Below are 16176 nucleotides of genomic sequence, written 5' to 3'. Positions count from 1 at the left end.
CAGAGATTTTGTGTACTAGACAGTGTCTAGTACTAGTATTCCTTTTCTAACTAGACAGTGCCCGATCTATGGTAGGCACTCGTAATAGGCTGCTTTTATTAATAATAAGGCAGATTTGACTTATTATTCTTATATAATACTTAGGAATAGTTGACTTAGTAGTGCTCTTGTTAGTTAATTTTTAGTGGAAACATTTTCTTAATATACCTTTTTATACCAGCGATAAGACCTAATTAAAGGACCAGTTAAAATGAGGCTTTAACATGGATTCTCACTGTGATTACATCATTTTTTAAAAAAGGAAATATTTCAGTCAGCTTAAAATACATGGGAAGAGAAAAAGTATCTTCAAAGGTCAGGCTAACTGATTGACTCATTAAAGATTTATTGCTTGCAATTGACTGTCACTTCAGTTTTTGAGATTTCATGTAAGTGAAAAAATGTTTTCAGACTAATGTAATAAATACCTCACTGAGCTGTTTTATTTTCAGATGTCTGAGGTCAACAAAGCATTGTGTGCTTTTAAGATTTTCTAATTGTTGACATTAGTAAGGGAAAGTTAGCTTAATCTATAAACAACAGAAAATAGTTCTCCAGACTAAACTAAGTATACCATTTGTAGACTACGAGAAAAACTTAGCAAGGCAATACTTGAGGGAAAGTGATCTTTTGGGGAAAACTTAAGTGCAAAGAAATGGGTTTTAAAAGTGAAAGTTATGTGCCTTCCTCAGCTACCAACTGTAGTTTTATTCCGAACCCTTTTACCAGGTAAACCTGGTTACCAGGTGAACACCTGCCTAGTGCTTAAGTGGACTGTGTAGTGTCCTTAGCTGCCGCCTCCTCTATATAAAGCCCTGCAGTGGCAAGAGTGAGCAGGTGACTTGATGTTTAGAAATAGTGAGAAATCTCTTTCAGTGACTTAACAGTCCCAGAGCTTTGTATCCTCAGCAAGAGTGGCAAAACCTGCCTGAAAAACTTAATAAATGTTTTCAGACACCTGGACAACCTGTCTGTCCCTGATCAGTCTGCCGCAGTTCCTGAGGAAGGGAAAAGAATTTGAGTCTCTGCCCGTGGCTATATCTGAGGTTGAAGACACAAATGAGCAACACCTCCAGTTGTCATTAGAAGCCTGGGGCTCCGCTAGTCTAGAACAGAACATACGGCCATTTGCTGTGATGAGTGGCTGTAAGTAGTGCACATATATTTGACAGACCACTTTCCCAAAGGATTACATCTCCAAACTCCAGAGCATTTTATAAATGTAACAGATTTGTGACTTGTTCAAGTTCAAATAAGGAATGGCAGAACATGAGCTAGAACCTGGGCCTTTCAAGTTAGTCTAGTGCTCTTTCCATAGTGTGATGTTAACAAAGTTCACTTCATAAACTGAAATGACATCCACAGACTACTCACTGGAAACCAGGATTTTATATTGTGACTAGAGTTCCAGTATTCTATGGGACTTAATGGTGTGGTGAATGTGAACCAAAGACTCTGAGGGGCTGGGGTCCGAATTTCAGGGCTCACACCTTTAAAAAGATAAGCTTTTTTGAGGGGGAGGTAAGACAGGGCTGGCTGTATGTGCTGACCATAACCTCAAGAGCGGCTTGATTACTTTTAAGCAGTTGTATTCTTCACTTCCACAAGAGGGCAGCACCTCTTAACGGCCCTGCCCTGGCTCAACGGTCCCCTCCAGAGATGGGGACACTTTTCAGCTGCAGCAGCAGGACAATCAATGATTCATTGAATCACATGGTGTTTTGGGGGGCTACACATTAGCCTGGGGGCTATAAGGCACCATACTGTCATAAAAATAAACCAAAATCGGTGCCAAGAGCCCTGGACTGGACTCAGAAGTTGTGGGTTAGAAGGATTTCAGAGGTCCAACTCTGCTGATAATTGAAGGCCCTTTTAAACATCGGAAACATGGAAATCTGGTTCTGTTGAACATGGAACTGTCTCAGGAGGCATTCTACTTCAGGAATTAACCTGATGGTTGGGGTGTTCCCAAGTCAAGGAAAATGCTCTATAACTTTATCTTTTTTTTTTTTTTTTTTTAAACCTTGGCCTGTCCCCCAGGGCTCTAATGTGTGACAGCCCTACACTGCTTTGAAGATAGTTGCCACTTTTAAGTCTTCTTCAGATTTTCCTAGTTTACCCCTTACTTTACAGGTAATGGAATTTTTTACCTCTTCAGTAACTGAATAGGATTAGTACCCATATCTAACCTTCTGGAATAGGAATCTTTGTACTTCTGTTATTAGCACAAAGGAGAAGTTCTCAAAAACATAGAGGCTCAGCCCATGAGAATGAAGTACTCTCCCAAGCATATAGCTGGAACTGAAGTCATGGAAACACTGTACGTGGTCTTTGGGACCAACTCCCATTGAGGCTAGGACTCTGATTCAAGCTTAGGTTACTGGAAATCTCAATATGCTCTGAAGTAAGACATTCTGTTCTCTGGTTCTATTGTACTTTCCCCTAGGATCTGCTTATTCAGTAGCTCTCAGGTGGAACTCAAGCACTGGGGAAGTTTCATTAATGGTTTACCTAATAGACACTCATTGTACAGATAAGACTCAAAAAGTACAGATGAGTACAAAGAAATAATCCCATAATCCTACCACTCAGAGAAACTTAACACTTTGTCATAGAGAATCCCTTAACAATCATGGCTTTGCCAACTGTGGCTTTGCCCACTTCATCTTGTTAAGCCAAAACCCATGGCAATTTTGGCTTCTTTCTCCCACAGACTCTATCAGATTATGGGAATCACGTCATCAAGAGGTGTGGTTAAGCTACAGACTCTTCATAACATACACTTACAAAACAGCTATATGTTTTAATCTGAGTGGTATCTGAGTTAAAACAACACAGCTCATGTAACAAACATAATTTCAGATAAAGTTCTTTTGTTCAGACTTTTTCCACTACTGTGAAGGGAATTACGGTTCCCTGGCAGTACTTAAAAGCCCCTTCGCATCGGTCCACTACTTCTGTCTCCTTCAGCTGCTTTGACCAAGGTTGCAGGCAGGTGTGGGGAAACTAGTTTCCATTATGCTGCTTTCTTTTTTTTTTTTTAATTTTTTTTTTAAAGATTTTATTTATTTATTTGAGAGAGAATGAGATAGAGAGCATGAGAGGGGGGAGGGTCAGAGGGAGAAGCAGACTCCCTGCTGAGCAGGGAGCCCGATGCGGGACTCGATCCTGGGACTCCAGGATCATGACCTGAGCCGAAGGCAGTCGCTTAACCAACTGAGCCACCCAGGCGCCCCGTTATGCTGCTTTCTATGCTTCTCTTCCCCTTTCCCATCCTGAGACCTCAGGAACTGGAGGGGTCAGGCTGAACCCTGTGGGAGGGCGAGGAAGGAGAACAGGCTGAGGTGTGAGCAAAGCTAGAAGCCCCCACCCTACCTGAAGGCAGAGGCAGGGTAAGGGCTGAAAGGTTTGTATGCTCATCTCTGGGCCATCTAGAGAGTAACTTGGCCCAAGAAGTGTACCCCTGAGTGCTTCAACAATGCCAGTTACCTGTGTGTTTGGCCAAGGATTCTGAAAGATAAAAAAAAACAACACGAGTATGAAAGATGTTTTAAGCCAATAAGGGTTGGCATGGAGAAATTTAATCACAGATTCAGGCTGCACACCATGGTTTACAGGAGAATCTGCTTTGACAGATCATTACCCAAAGCACTGAATGTGCCCTGGACCACTGCAGGTCATACAATCAATGAAACATTTTACCGGAGACAAGACCACTGCTAAGCTCTACTACTGAACAATTTTTCTATAAGTGATGAACTCCTTTCTAGAATAGGATAGAATAAGTATCTTAGGAAGCCATTGCTCTTTCCCCATAGACCTGGGCAGGAGCCTGGAATGGGAGAACTCCTGTTTTTCCAGGTCTGGGGACACAGGATACTTTTTTCAGAAGATTCTCCAGCCCTGCCTTGTGTGCTCTGTTTCCTGGGCTTCCTCTTACACTGACACCCAAGAATTAACATACCAGAAGTGATGTCGCCACAAATTCAAGAGATTGGCACACTTACTTCTCTGCTGCTGCCATGTAAAGAGAAGGATTAAGGAACATAGGGTTTTCCTCAGAAACTCTTGGAAGATCCAAGTGAATTGCTGTTTTCAGCACTATCTCCCAACCCTGCTGAAACCCACCATGTCATAATGTTCTTTACAACTATCCCAAGATAGGCCAGGGTAACATTATTCCCTTTTATCCAGGGAAGTCAAATAATTAATTGGATTTGCTGGTAGAACAGAGACTGGAACTCAGGGATCCTGAAATCTTAGTTGCGTGCCCTTCTATCATTCTGTACCTTTGCTGTGGTTAGGAGTCCTCAGACTCTGGCAGCCAAATGTGGATAATCATGGTCTTTGGAGAACAACAGGCCCAAGAGGAAATCTTTGGTGTTCTACCACCAAATTATGAGAATTTGGGCAAGTTATTTACCATCTCTGACCCTGTTTATCATATAATTGGGGACAATACCTACTCTAAACTGTTAGATTAAGTGAAAACACCACCAAATACCTAGCAGAATATCTAGGTTTAAATCCCTGCTTTGCCTCTTTCTTATTGATTGAAATATTGTTTAAGCTCTGGCCCTTCATTATGCCTTTTATTTAAAAAAAAAAAGATAAGACAAGAGAACATATTTTATTGATGATCAACTGATTCACAGTTATGGAGAAATTTAATGCCCACACCTCAGTGAATAAATCAGTTAATTTTAGCTTCCTCAACTATAAATCAATCTGAGCAGGCGTCATCCCTATAATCATCAGGTGGTAATAGAAATCAAAAGTAAATGAAAACCACTTTATAATGCATGATCTCAAAACAAAGTAGAAATATTAAGACTTCATGTTTCTTAAAAGAGTTTGTGGTCTTAAGCCTCATGTTCAGAGGAAGCTAACATGTCTCTTGTATGGCTTCTGAGATACTTTCCATTTTATTAATGTCAGCACTGAAGCTAGATGTTAAGTAACGTGCCCAAGGTCACATAGATAGCACACAATTGACCTGGGTTTAACTCACAGTTTGTTCTCCAAAGACAATGTTTTTTAGGATAAGAAGGTCATGAACAGGACCTTAAGTCTTAGAGAAATGAGACCTTGAACCGTAAAGATGAGTCACACGAGTTTCTCAGTGGGCTACCAGGATTGTATTCCTAAACAAAACGGGTTGAGGGAAGAGGGGGTCCGGACTGGCAACTTCTGCCAAAAAGCAAAACAAAATAGCACATAGTGACTCTGTGCTGCCTTCTTTCCCCACCCACCACCACTGCTCCCAACCAGATCAGCAGAGAGACCTCAAGAGAGCTGCCATGGGGGTGACAGCATGGGACCTGGGAGACCCGACTATCCCAGCGACTAAGAAGACCTCTCATCTCTGCTACGTGATACCCACCAAGGACCAGGCCTCAGAGGACAGAGGTGGCAGTGACTAGGGAGCCCTCAGAGCCTCAGGGCAAGACAGGATCTTGCGGCTTCTGAGGGGCCCAGGAAGGTACAGGAGCGGATATCAGCTCCAGAAAGCCTTTACCCTACAGGCTCCAGAGAGTTTCAGTGGCACAGCCCTGTCCCCCCCAAGAGAGGGTGCCCTGTCCCAAGAAGTTCTCAGAAGGCAGCCTTGGCACAGCCCCAGGCAGCAGTTGGACATGCCCGAGAGAGGGAGCCCCAGTCCCAGCTCTGGCTAGGTCCTTAGCCCACAAGCCCCAGACACCACTGCTCATGGTTTGATCATCAAAGATGTCAAATGTTGGGTGGACCCTGCACTTCAGGTGATGCCTGGTTCAGCCTCAGGTTGGGAGCTGTTAGGGGACCATGCCCTGTTAACCTCAGCCAAGACAGATCTGCACTCTGGCCCTGAAAGAGGCAAGTGACCCTGCCAAGTAGTAAAGTGACCAGCGCAGAGAAGGAACAGACGAAGGCGATGGAAGGAGGAAGAAGGAAGGAGGCAATCATGTCTCCCGCATGTCTGAGCACCAAGGATGCCCTGAGAGCTAGACTGCCTGATGTTTTTCTCACGCCTCCCTTCGCCCACCTTCCAGGGGTGGCACTGGGACTTTAACCTTTCCTGAGGCCCCCTCTGTCCTAGTGGGCAAAGAGCCTGTTAAATATGATCGGTGGGCGCTGTGTTATATATACTTTCTCATGCCCAGCCCAGTGATCCATGCAGTAAGGTATGTTTACAGATGAGAAAACTAAGGCCTGTGTTAGCTACCTTGTGTTCATTCCCAGTCCCCAGCTTTTGGAGCAGAACCCTGTCTAGTCTTGGGTGCTGGCTTTGGCTTCAGGGTTTGAGGTGGAGCCAGATGGTGTTACTGGAGCGCCCCTTCCGCCAAAGGGACTTCTGTGCCTCCTTATCACCAAGTTCACTCACTGATTCTTATCAAAACCATCCAGTGTCCTGTCCCCTTCTTGTAAACTAGCTCAGATGCCCCCCAAGGCCGCCTGGAAGAAAGCTGCCGGTAAAACAAAGAGTCACTCGTGCCTTCCTCCCCTCCCCCATCACCACGGCCCCTGTGGGGACAGCAGGTATCTAAGCAAATGGCGAAGCAGGACCGCAGCTGCCGCCCAGCACATTAAACACTGTTTCCTTAATTCCCTCTCCCACTAAGTGGTGATTACCCGGACTGCCTGGGGGCTGATCCTTCCAGCCACCTGACTTCAGCCCCTGGGGCACCGGGGAGCGCACTTCGGCAGGGGCAGACCCGGCAGATGCTAGGCACTGATTATTCCGGGTGGGGGGTGGGCTGCTTGGAGGGGCCGACATTTGCACTTCAAAGGGGGACAGGCCCCAGTTCTCCACTCCTGGGACCTGGTTCTATTCTGGGGAAAATCAAGCTGCTTTGAGTGAGTTACCCATGGGGGCCCAGCCCTTTCCTAACTGGAGGGCAGTTTTAAACAACCCCGCCCCCGCCCCCGAATTAAGGCGCACTTGCTAGACCCTCCCAGGGCCCTCCTCTGTCTTGCAGCTCTGCTTGGATGGGTTTGTTTCAGTCTGCGCTGGGTTAGAGGGACTCCGGGCACTAGCCCCCACTCTGTATTGACGCCCTTTGATCTCAGTCCTCCCAACAACCCCTTGTTAGGGGTTGGATTGTGTGCCCCAAAGAGATATATTGCTGTCCTAACCCCCAGTACCTTAGAATGTGACCTTATTTGGACATAGGGTCATTGCATATGTAATTAGTTAAGGTGAGGTGACCACTAATCCCATATGACTGGCATCCTCGAAGAGGAGAGAGACACAGAGAATGCCATGTGCGGACACGGAGGGTCAGGGAGAAGGTCAGGGGAGATGCCCGCAGAGGCGTGATGCTGCCACAAGCTAAGGAACACCTGGGGCCAGCAGAAGCTGGAAGAAAAGGAAGCATCCTCCCCTGGAGGGTTCCGAGGGAGCAAGGCCTTACTAACACCTTGACTTCAGACTTCTAGCCTCCAGAACTGTGAGAGAGTAAATGTCCGTTCTTTTAGGACACCCAGTTTGTTATGCTCAGTAGGCAGCCCTAGGGACAGTACGAGACACCTGAAAGGTAGGTGGCATTATCCTTATTTAACTAAAGAGGAAACAAGCTCCAGAGCTCCCCTGACTTCCCCGACTTCCCCGGCGGGGCAGGAAGCTGAAGTTGTGGGGCCCCTCATGGTCGCACACCACCCTTCTTGGCATAGTTTTGCAAGGACCTCCCTATAAGCCCAGAGCAGTCTGCTGTGGAGGAGACGAGCCCTGGTGTCACTCCCTGCCCCCCATCCCGCCGTCTCCCCTGTGATGAAGCCCCATGGGAATTAAGGTGCAGTAATAGCACTAGCCCACCTGGGTGTGAGGGGCTCTGCAGGCTGTAAATGCCATGTATTGCAAGAGCCCTCAACTCCACCCCACCTATGGTGACCGAGTGGGTCAGAGTGAGGGCTGCTGGGATCCAGGGGGGAGGTTACATCCCCACCCACAACCTGGGCCCTCCCAGGCACCAGGGAGCAGCCCTTTCCAAAGTTTCCTTTCAGAAATATTGGCCATCAGCATTCCAGGGAATGCAAGACAGTTTGGATAAGCTTGGGAGATGCAGATTGGAGCACAGTGAGGGGGAAAGACAACCAAGGGGGAGCCAGGAGAAAATGTTGTTCCAAGGTCATTAGCCACGTGGGTGGCCTCTGCAGTGTCCCAGTCCTTTGGGGTGCCTGTGAAATGGGGATAGCATACATCCTAGTACAGGGCTGCCATGGCACTGTCTTTTTTTATTGGTTTACTCTGTGTGTGTGTGTGTGTGTGCATGCGCATGTGCAGAAGAAAAGTAAATGATCTATCTTCATAGGCTTTTTCGTTTTCTGACATAGTTGTGCTGTTTGGGAATCGGTAAGTAGAAAAATACCCTACCAAACCAAGACTTTTTTTTTAAGATTTATTTATTTATTTGAGAGAGAGCATGTGTGTGAGCAGGGAGAGGGGCAGAGAGAATCCTCAAGCAGACTCCGTGCTGAGCTTGGAGCCTGACATGGGGCTCATTCCCCGGACCGTGAGATCATGACCTGATCTGAAATCAAGAGTTGGCCACTTAACCAACTGAGCCACCTCGGTGCCCCCAAACTAAGATATTTTAAAGATGGCAGTATGAAATTGAACCTGAGAATGTTTTGCTTTTCTTGGGCTCAGGAAGCAGGAGGAGGGAGTTGATAATGAGATTGGGGAAACAACACTTTGGGTGGGGGGCATTACTTTGGTCTTCCTGTAGCTGTATCTTTCTGTGATGCCGGCTCTCACTTGGAGCTGACCAGTTGGCACCATCATGGCCCCTCCCGCTTTCTAAGTACAGCTTATGAAGCTAAGCCAAATGAGAGCCAGAGCCAGAAATTCCCTGGAAAGCATTTGCTTCCACAGGGGAAGGGCCAGGGAAGCTGGTGTAGGAGGCTGGTGGGACTGGAGGGGGTGTCAGCCTCCTCCTCATTTCTTCTTTCCTGGGGTGGGCAGGGTTCCCTTGGACTCTCTGTCTACATATGAAGGGCTTGGGTGGATTGTCCTGAGGTTCCTCTCAGGCTGACCCTCCAGCCTGGTGGTGACCAAAGCTGGGCCTAGAGCAGGCCAAGCTCTGAACTGCTCAGATTGGCATTTTCAGGGGCTGGAGGATGGGTGGGTCTAGCGAGCTTGGGCCACTTGTATGGACAGTGGGGGAGAAAAGCAAGATGACCTTGAACCAGCTGATGACATTTGTCTACTAACCCCTGTCCCCTTGCTGCACCCACTTCCCCTCCCCCCAGCCTGGAGCCCAGCTTTCTCCTATAAACCTATTTTTCTCCAGTTTGGTAAATGCCTCAGAAACCCATTCACTCACTCAGTAAGTTCATGGGACGTTCATGTTTTTGAAAGCTCAGCCCAAAGATGTGCATTTCTAACAGTGGAATTTCAGGGCTCTGATGAAAAGGGCCTGCACTGAGGGGAGTGTGGGGCTCTCTCAGTCTGTGGGACAGTGAGGAGCAGGAGCTCAGAATACAACCTTCTTTGGCTAGTCGGGGACAGCTGGATCCGAGGGCTAGAACAGAGGTAGAAGGAAGAAGCAGCCTAGTGTCAGAGTGAGAACTCGTGTTGTGGCTACAGTGAGGCCCCATGCACCAAGGGCCACAGCTCCATCATATGCAAAATGCAGGGTTGTTTGAGTGATAAATGCAGATGCCAGCTTGAGAAGCCATCTATCCCCCAGCTCAGTAAATATTAACTTCCCTTCTTCTTGTCATGGGCAGTGCCCCCCTTGCCCTCACCCCCTAGCCTGCTCTATTGTGCCCCTGTCTTCCTGCCTGGAAGAACTGATCAAGCAAAGGGAAACTTGGACCTTGAACCCTCAGGCTAGGTGTGTACTGCGTGGCTCTGGACCCCCGCAGTCCGAGAGGGTGCCAGCAGGTGATGGGTCATGGCCGGCAAATTGCCCTGTTACTTTTGGTGTGAGGAATTTAATTTGTCTCACCTGTCACTGATTACAAGTGCTGTGGTAAGCCTACTTACAGCTCAGTTTAGCCATAATCGAGGCAGTGGGGGTGGTGGACACTGAAGGGACAATACAGTGGGGCCTCTGCCTGTGTGCCTGTGGGTGCACTGGGGCCAGCATTGTGTGGCAGGGCTGAGGGGGGTCTGTTTGACAGGAAAGGCTGCACTTAGGGGTGTGTGAATCGGATTCTAACTGGCTCCCTTTGGGCATGGGGTTTCGGTCATTGTCACAGGTCATCTGCACCCCCACACTGCCTAGCAAATCCCTCTTTGCTCCTTTCTTCTCCCAGCTGTGTGTCCTTGCTCTCTCCCAGGGGTTTTGCCCCACAAGTCGGTCTTCTGGAGTTGAAGGCTGGAGAGAAAAGCTTAGGTGGGGGAGGGGGACAGTTGACTAGAATAGTCAGCTGTTCCGCAAGGGGTGGAGTTTTGCTGAGGCTGCTGGAGTCTTGGGCACCAGTGTAGTTCAGCATAGCTGGAAGTTGAGACATTATATTAACAAATAACAATGGTAGCAATAAAGTATGATAGTGGTAATAAAATAATAGCAATACTTTAGCTACATTTCAGTGGGCATTATGTCATTTAATTGTAAAAAAAAAAAAAAAACCCTCTGAAGCACAGGGAGGTTAAGTAACTTATCCAATGTCATGAGCTCAGCAGTGGTGGAGTCTGGACATGAACTCAGCTCTGATTCTGTAGATTGAGCACTTGACCCCTTGCCACACTGCGGAACGGGTATCTCTGGTCAGGTCTCAGGGCTGAACAGAGGGCTGGGCAGCAGAACAGGTTTTTCTCATAAAGATTGTAACTGACAAGAGGAATGTCTTGGCATTTTTTGAACTTATATTGATGGTAGACGTGATGTTTCAGGAAAGTGGTTTAGGTTTGCCAAGGTAGGTGTTGGAACCATGAACTGGAGAGACTTGAGGCCAGGTAAGGGGATTTAACTTCATTTGGAGGTCGGGAGGGGGAGCCCCTGAAGGTTTTGAACAAGGGAGAGACCTGGTGGGAAAAGCACTGGGCCGGGGTGGGGGGTGGTGATAAACCTGCCTCTTGTATGTCAACAGACTTAATGGACCAGAGTGGGGGCAAAGTAACCAGTGGGGTTATTAGATTGTCAAGGTGACTAGCTCTATCATTCACTAGCTGTGTGACCTCAAAGATGTCCTCTCTCCCCTCTCTCCCCTCTGGGTCTCTCTTTTGTCATCTATAAAAGCGAGGTGGTTGTAATCAGATGTCTAAGAGGTCTTGGGCACTCTGGGAGTCTTTTGGTGACCTTAGCTGGCCAGCAGATGCAGGAAGAAAAGAGGATGGAGAGAAGGATAGGATCTGGGATCTGATTGGATAGAGAGGATGATGGGAGGCAGTGGGTCAAGCATGGCTCCAAGCTGCAAGGAGAGATTGGTAGAAGAGAGATGTCCTGGGGGAACAATCTGGAGTATACCGTAGGCTGAATAAACTGCTTGGGGCCCCAGCAAAGCACACCCCTCCCACCAAAACAGACACTAAAAAATGGGTATATGGATACAATGCTTGAAGCGGAACATTTCTCAATCATGTTACATGGGGAAAGATGCTATTTTAACTTTAGCGTCCATATAAGGATCGTGTCATTTCATAAAACTTTGTTTTTAATTTTCATGTGTGGAAGGACAATGTGTGACGCTGAATTCAAGCTTTTCAGTGTTCTTCACTGGAAGGGATGGGAGGAATTGTTTCTGAGGGAGAGGAAGCTGAGGTTGTAGGCTGCTCGGGGCTGCCGTAGGAGAGGTTCAGGGCAGCAAGAGAGAAGCTGAGGAGGGAGAAGCACTGCCAGCTCCCTGTGAAGAAGGTGTCTGCTGGGGCCCCCAGGAAGGCTGAGATTTCCAAGAGAGGGAACGTGGGGTGGGAATGGGAGGTCCAAGTTAGGAAGGGATGATGACTGGCACACGCTCCCAAAATGTTGAACTAAGAAGACATTTTGGTTCTCCAACCTTCCTTTCCCTGTACCGAATTCCCCCATGCCACCCTTCCACATAGCACCACCTGTGCCCAGCCGGCTTATATCATCCTGTTTCTTTCCTTCATGGCACTTATCTGATTGAATTGAAAATCATCTGCTTTATTTACTTCCGGAGTATAAGTTCCATGAGGAGAAAGGCCCTTCACTATTTTTGTTCACCTCTGTATTTCTGGTATCTAGAACAGGGCTTGGCATAAAACAGAAGCTCAATAAATATTTGTTGAATGAATATATGTATGCATACATGAGTGAATGAAATGGCGATATTTCAGGCCCTCTGATGCCTGGGTTGGAGAGAAAGTTGGAGGCAGCTTGACCTTCTTCATGTAGCTTAGAAAGCACCTGCTGGGGGCACCTGGGTGGCTCAGTCGTTAGGCGTCTGCCTTCGGCTCAGGGCATGATCTCAGGGTCCTGGGATCGAGCCCCACGTCAGGCTCCCTGCTCGGTGGGAAGCCTGCTTCTCCCTCTCCCACTCCCCCTGCTTGTGTTCCCGTTCTTGCTGTGTCTCTCTGGCAAATAAATAAATAAAATCTTTAAAAAAAAAAAAAAAAAAGAAAGAAAAAGAAAGCACCTGCTGTGGAGGCCGCTTGGAGACGTGGCCACTCTGCCTCCCCCCACCCCTCACAGGCACCAGTGTGCATACTCTATTCATGGCTCCATGAGAACCCTGGGACTGCTCCCAGTGCTGGCCAGGCTGAAGCTCAGCTGCTTAGTCTCAGGGGAGGAGGAGCCCCTCTCTCCCTTTTTCTTTTTCTCTCTCTCCCACTCTCATTTCCCTTTTGATCTTTTTTTTTTTCTAAAATAGTAAGTAGGTTTGGGGGCTTAAGAAAGGCTTGTGTCCTCAACAGCACTCCAGGGGAAGATGGGCAGGGAGAAGGCTTTGCTCCCTACTTTGCTGCCCTTCCTGCCACTAAAGCAGTCTTTTCCATTGCCCCATCCCTTCCCAGGAGCCGTTTCTATTACTCCTAGCCCAATAGACAGAGTCTTGTTGAAGTGGCAAGTAAGGGGGGTCACCAGAGAGTGTTTGGTTATCTATTTCTATGCCACATAAGAAATCACCTTGAATTTAGTGGCTTAAAAACACTGGCATTTAATGTGCTCATGGTTCTGAGGTCAGGATTGTGAAAGGGCAGAGTGGAGGAAGCAAATCCCTGCTCCATGGGGTCTGATGGATCAGCTCCACTTAGCTGGAGCCTAGCGGGGGCAATAGGAGCCCTCCTGCTCCATGAGGTCTCTCCAGCAGACTAGAGGGGCTTTGTACATGGCAGCGCAGGGCCCCCAGGAATATAAAATTGGAAGCTCCCAAGCTTAGGCTGCCTTCTAAGCTTGGGCTGGAACTGGTGGAGCCTCACTTCTACTGACTTCAATTGGTGAATGTGAGTCCTAGGGCCCACCAGAACTAAAGGGGAGGGGGCCAAAGCGGGGTGTGATTAGTGGGAGGCCTATTTCAGTGGGTGTCACCAATGCAACAGCCTCCCCGCCATGAGCCAGCTCAGGACAAAGAACAAGAAGGGTTACTCCAGGGCTGATACGACCCATTTGTCAGAGTGCTGGGCCTTGGGATTAGACAGATGCAGGCTCCTGTCCTGGCTTGCTCACTTCTCAGCTGCCTGGCCCTCCTTGAGTTTGGAGGTCCACCGCACCCTGGCCTCCTGCCTCTCCAACCTCCAGTGCTGCTCCTGTCACCTGCATAGACAGGCAGGAAGCCCCAGGTTGGTGGGAATGCCTGTCCTGGGATGTCCATCCTGTCTTTCCCTTTCTGCTCACTCCTCTTCTGTCCCATACTGGTCCCGCAGACCCGTTCCTGCCTGCCACCTTCCCTAGAGACCCTGATTTGTCCCACCTCAGAGGCATTGCCATTTATCCGTCATATGTTCCGTTTCCTTTGTACATGTCCCTTCTGTCTCCTGCCACCTGAGTAGAAGCCCTTTGAGTGTAGGATTTGAGCCCAGAGCAGTTGGGAATGCTTGTCCAGGTGAACAAGGCAGGTTGGCATGGAGAAGCCTGGAGAGATGGCCACCGTGGTGACCACACCTTCCCAGAGGGGAGGCCCAGAGGTAGTGGCAACAATAGTCATTCAGGTCTCCTGCCAAAGAGGCTGGAGTCAATGGGTCAAGGAATTGGCTGGTGAGGTGAGCAGCTAGACAGTGAGGGAGGGGAGGCCTAAGTTTGGGGCTTGGGAAGGAGTTCTCTTTTGGAGAGGACCCTGTGCGTTACAGACAACCATGTCCCTTCGTCTCCTTTTCTCATTCCTCGGGGTCAATTCAGGGTCCTTTCACAGATAAAACTACAGGGTTGGAGAGTGGTACAGACTGCCTGGAAGTCTACCTGATGCCAAGGCCCATGCTTTCCCCCTGGCCAACACTGCCTTCATCAAGGCTGTCTGCATTTCCTTCACTGGCAGGGAGAGACATCACCTTTCCTGTTCCAGATGGAGGCGCCCCAAGGAGCTGCCATACCATAGCCTGGAGAAGCAGGGTAGCTTGAGGAGACAAAAGTAGCTCTGGAGGGCATGAGAAATGGCATTCTTTATTCATAAATAGAAACATAAAATTATCAGAGATAGTTTACATGGCCAAGAAGGGGCATCAAAAATAAAATGAAGCTGTCAAAAGCAACTCAAACAAAACAAAACAAAACAAAACAAACAAAACAAGAAACAACCCAGAGAAAAATAACTATGTACATATTCTTCCAAATGCCAGTCTATCCAAAGCCAGCCTTGGCTGGAGGTTCCAGCTTTGCCTGCAGACTCAGCACAAGATGGACCACGCAAGAAGCGCCCACTGGACAGGGTGCACAGCCTCCTGCCATGGCAGCTCTGGTTTAGGAGAACTCAGGACCCATAGGGAAAGCCCTCTCCCAAAGCTGCTGCTCCATCAGCAAGAGATGGCCCAGGCTGGGCCGGGACAAGAGTAGGGCAAGGAGCAGAGGGTCAGCAAGTGTTTCTTAGAGGAGAGCTAACCCTCCGCAGGCCCTGTAGAGCTCAGTGCCTATGGGGGCCAGAGTGCACCCAGCAGCAGTTACCTGAATGACCCAGCAGCCAGAAGACATGCCCCAGGGGGAGCCCTGAGAGACTCTGGTCATTGCAAGGCCTGGAGGCAGAGTGCCCTTCTTGGCGAGGTGGTACTGGGTGCTGCTCTCTCTTTGCAGGCAGGCAGAGCGTTTTCAGGCCGGGCATCCTTTGGAAGAGCAGAGCAGGTCGATCTCACTGAATGAGCAAGCATGCCGGCAGGAGTATACAGAGCGAAGGGCAGCGAGCTCATGCTGGCTGGCCCTGGGCCAGGCCGTCTGCTCTGAAGCCCCTGTCATCTGACTTCCCAGTCCCTGCTCAGTCTCTGTTGTTCAGAGGCTCCTTCTGGAGAGGCTGGGTTTGGCATGGTCCGGGAATAGTAAGGATGTTTTTCCATAGGGAAGGGAAGAAAAACCACATGGCGGTAAGATCACTATGTTACAGGACACTGTTGCGCTCTGGTGCCACTGTGGGCCACCCTGGGGCCTTCAGCTGGTGGGGGGGGTGGGCATTCACGGGTTGGCCTTAGGCAGGGATGCAGAGTGCTTGGTATGGTCACACCATGGTGGAGCACAGACCTTGCCCCTGAGTGTCCTCCCCTGGGCTTAGCACCCATCTCTTCTCAGCAAGGTCACAGGGCTTTGGCTGCTCTCTGGGGGTGGAGAGCAGTGGGGTATCTCCAGCCTGGGTGGGGAGCAGCAGCCCCTCTATCTCATGGCGGTCTCACTGGGGAAAGGAACTCAAACAAGGCCCAGGCTGAGCGCTGTGCGTAGCAGTGCTGACAGTTGGCAGGACGGACTCCATCGTGGGCCCTCCATCTTGCTCGTGTTGCTTGATGACCTCTCTTGGGGCTGTGTTCTGGGCCCCTGGGAGGTTAACATACATACCTTAGAAATGCCTTCGGAGGCTGGGATTGGGGGAGGCTGTTAGGCCTCCCATGAATCTGCTAAAGAGAACATAGTCTTTCCTGAGGCACAGGCGGTGCTGCAGATCTAATTAAAGGTTAGCTGTCCATTAGGTGCGTGCAAACCCTTGAATCTCACTGTAATGCCCTCCTGTGTGTCCCCTCGCTTTATAGAATCTGTGGATGAAGGTCCAGACTTTGTGGAGAATAACTGCATGCAGCGCCTGGATCATCCTCCACCCGATTCTCCCTGTCAGTAAGTTACCCTGAAT

The sequence above is a fragment of the Mirounga angustirostris genome, unplaced genomic scaffold (genome assembly GCF_029215605.1).
Source record: "Mirounga angustirostris isolate CCGP_5_RB_7025 unplaced genomic scaffold, mMirAng1.0.hap1 SCAF_2, whole genome shotgun sequence".
In the NCBI taxonomy this organism is placed as follows: Eukaryota; Metazoa; Chordata; class Mammalia; order Carnivora; family Phocidae; genus Mirounga; species Mirounga angustirostris.
This window is presented reverse-complemented; position numbering follows the sequence as displayed.